This window comes from Mus pahari, chromosome 10 (assembly GCF_900095145.1).
Source record: "Mus pahari chromosome 10, PAHARI_EIJ_v1.1, whole genome shotgun sequence".
Taxonomy (NCBI): domain Eukaryota; kingdom Metazoa; phylum Chordata; class Mammalia; order Rodentia; family Muridae; genus Mus; species Mus pahari.
The window spans coordinates 84,370,879-84,374,584 of NC_034599.1; positions in this window are offsets into that span (position 1 = coordinate 84,370,879).

The window sequence follows — 3,706 nt, forward strand, 5'->3', positions numbered from 1 at the left end:
TTTTTGTGTCTGTATAATTTAATAATGTGTTAGAGATTTTTTTCTGGATCAAAGAAAGAAGATACTTAATCACTGGAAAGAGGAAAGGCTATGTACATGCTTTGTCTAGAAAGCTGGCTATGGTGATGCACATCTACAGCCTCTGCACTTGGAAAAGGGAGACAGAAACATTGTGAGTTTGACTTCACCCCTCATTGCATAACAGTTTTGAGGCTACCTTGGGCTACCAGAAACCTTGCCGCTGTCACCACCACCACCACAACCACCACCACCACCACCACCACCACCACCACCACAACAACAACAACAACCACAACAAAATGTTATCTAACAATTCAAGGGAAACTGCTGTCAGATTACATGTAGGTCAGACTAGAACACTTGTGTACATAAGGCCTTGAGTTCAATTTCAGCCTGGCCAAAGTTGTGTGTGTGTGTGTGTGTGTGTGTGTGTGTGTGTGTGTGTGTGTATGTGGATAGAAAGGCAGAGACAGAGACAGAGAGGGACAGATAGACATAAAACTAAAAATTTCTCAAATGAGCTGAATTTTGAAAAAAAATAGTTTAAAAATTTATGCATTCTATGGTCAATAAATAGATATAATGGGACAATAAACATTCCCATTTATAATAATTTTCTAAGCATTCATAAAAACCTTGAATTATTTCATAAGTGTGGGAAATATATAACTAAGAGAGCAAAATCTTACTGTGAAAGAACTGAAGAATTTAAAAATAATTTGGTAGTATGTACACAGTGTGTTTATTTAAAGATTGCTCTATACTATTATTCTGATAATGCATACATTAAGTTTATAAATATAAATATGACCTAAAGAAGCACATAAGAATTTATTTTAGTATTTCCATCAAAGTATTCTTATACTTTTAAAATTTTATATATCAAGCATATTTTACACTGTAAATAAAATCTTGAAGATAATATCCTGATACTTTACTGAAATATGCATATATACATTAATAGGTTTGAAAATTTGATTACATTAAAAGTAAACAGTTATTACCTTATTAGTTCTAGAAGTGATGATTTATCAACCTGTACAACTTATGAGATCTTTTTTCCTTAGGCTCTGCATTACTTTGAGAAAAATTCTATCTCATGATTTTAGTATATTTTTGTAAAGTGTGGAAAACTTTTTAAAGAAATAAAGACAGAGTATTATGATTATAGGAGAAAATAACAGTTTTTTAAAATATTTTCAAGTGTTCAGTCACCATTCAAATTTAGTATTTGTCAAATAATTTTTAATCATTCAAATCAGAATTCAAGTGAGATTCATGCATAGCAATAGCTGGCAAGGCTTTCCAGTGTCATTAATTGTTTAAGTTTGTTCTTAATCATTTTTTTTTTTGGCCTTGAATATTTTCTTTGAGAAATTGGGTCTTGTAACTCTTAAAAGTTCTTGTGTGACTTGTTTAAATTTTGGTCAGGAAAATTCTGTTTTATTTAGTAGATTCTCTGAAGTTTTTCTAGAAATGTTCTAGTGTGTTATCAGATTCACATCAGTTTAAAATTTTCTTTTTAAAGAACCTCAGAAAACATAGACAAGTTGAAAGTCCATCCTGCATTCTATTTAACCACAAAGAAAAAATGCTAGATTATCAGCAACAAAAGAAATGACATAAAGTATACACAATCATGGTGGCCAACACCACACCAACAGATGACAACGAAGGAAGAAATCAAAAAATAAATTAAAACTGTTATTTAATTTTAATTTTTTATCTAATTTTTGTTATTTAACAAAACAACATACCAAGATCTATGTTACGCAATGAAAGCAGTCATAAGAAGAGAGTTTATAATACTATATACTTACATTTAGAAAAGACACTATATACCTAAGTTATAGCACATGAAGAAATCTAACTGGTACTCAAATGGAAGCTTCACATCTACTGACTGCCTTTGATAATGCTGGGAGCTGCTATACTTGCTTCCCAATTGGCTATAAGTCTCACTTCACATGATGAGATCCATACTTAGGAATAAGAATTTTTGGCTACACAGGCCATATGGCTTAGGGGAGACTATAACACTATTATAATATAACAGTATTATTCTATTTAATGGACCTAAAGAGAAAGAATGGACATAAAATTCCATTGGCAGTGGCATGTCATAATTTTCCAGTAAACTCATGAAACCTCATGAAAGAGTTATTCAAGAATCCCTAACAGCCACATGAAACAATATACAAGAAGTACTATAAGAATGTGTGGCTACATTGTTGAAAATGTATACAGCCCATGTGTGATTAGGTATTTATGAATGAAGTTCTACTGTAGAGATCATATCCAGTGGATAGACATGGCTCCTGGTTGAGGGATGGGGCTACCCACCCACGTCAAAAATAGTAATCCAGAACTGTTCCTGTCAAAAGAAGAGACTGAAGGAAAGGCCACCCAGAGACTGCCCCAACTAGAGGTTCGTCCCATCTGCAGACACCAAACCCAGACACTATTGCTGATGCCAAGAAGTTCTTGCTGACAGGAGCCTGGTATAGCTGTCCCCTGAGAGGCTCTGCCAGAATATGACCAATACAGATGCAGATATGCACAGCCACAAACTTTGGACTGAGCCCAGAAACCCCGATGGAGGAGTTAGAGAAAGGACGGAAGGAACTGAAGGGGTTTGCAACCCCATAGGAAGAACAATAATATCAACCAACCAGACCCACACACCCCCAAGTTCCCAGGGGCCAAACCACCAACCAAAGAGTACACTGGGGGGACCCATGGCTCCAGCAACCCCATAGGAAGAACAACAATATCAACCAACCAAACCCCCAAAGCTCCCAGAGACTATACCACCAAAGAGAACACATGGGGGGACCCATGGCTCCAGCTGGATATGTAGCAGAGGATTGCCTTATATGATATTAATAGGAGGGGAGCCCCTTAGCCTTGTGGAGGCTTGATGACCCAGAGTAGGGGAATGTTAGGACGCTGAAGTGGGAGTGGGTATGCCGGTAGGGAAGCACACCTCGTAGAGTTAGGGGAAGGGGGAAGCGGACAGGAGGATTGTGGAGGTGAAACTGAGAAGGGGGATAACATTTGAAATGTAAATAAAATAACCAATAAAATTCAAAAAATGAGGTTCTAAGTCATAAATGAATGCATATTAGTTAATTATAGTTTGAAGACCCAAACACAAAGTTCTTATGTAAATCATATTTGTATTAAGAGTTTTCTTTTTTTCTTTTTTCTTTTTTCTAGATTTATTTATTTATTATATGTAGTACACTGTAGCTGTCTTCAGACACTCCAGAAGAGGGCATCAGATCTTGTTACGGATGGTTATGAGCCACCATGTGGTTGCTGGGATTTGAACTGCGGACCTTCGGAAGAGCAGTCGGGTGCTCTTACCATCCCGTATTAAGAGTTTTCTAATGTATTAGGTCTTTAAGAGTTTTATCCAACCTGTTTTGATTGTTATTTACCCCGTCTTCCCTACAGCCTAACTCGATATCTTTTTATTATCATTTTCAGCCAATAAAGATCAATTTCTGCTGCTCAAATATTTTTGGATATGTGGCCTTCCACTGGCGCAGAGTCAACTTAAAAGGTATACACACTTAGAGAAAACTGTCTATTCCTTTCCCAGAATCTAACAATTACCAAGAGCTCCACAGATAGGGTGAGACCCCACACCTTAGAAGAATGGGGAACTGTAACTTTATAT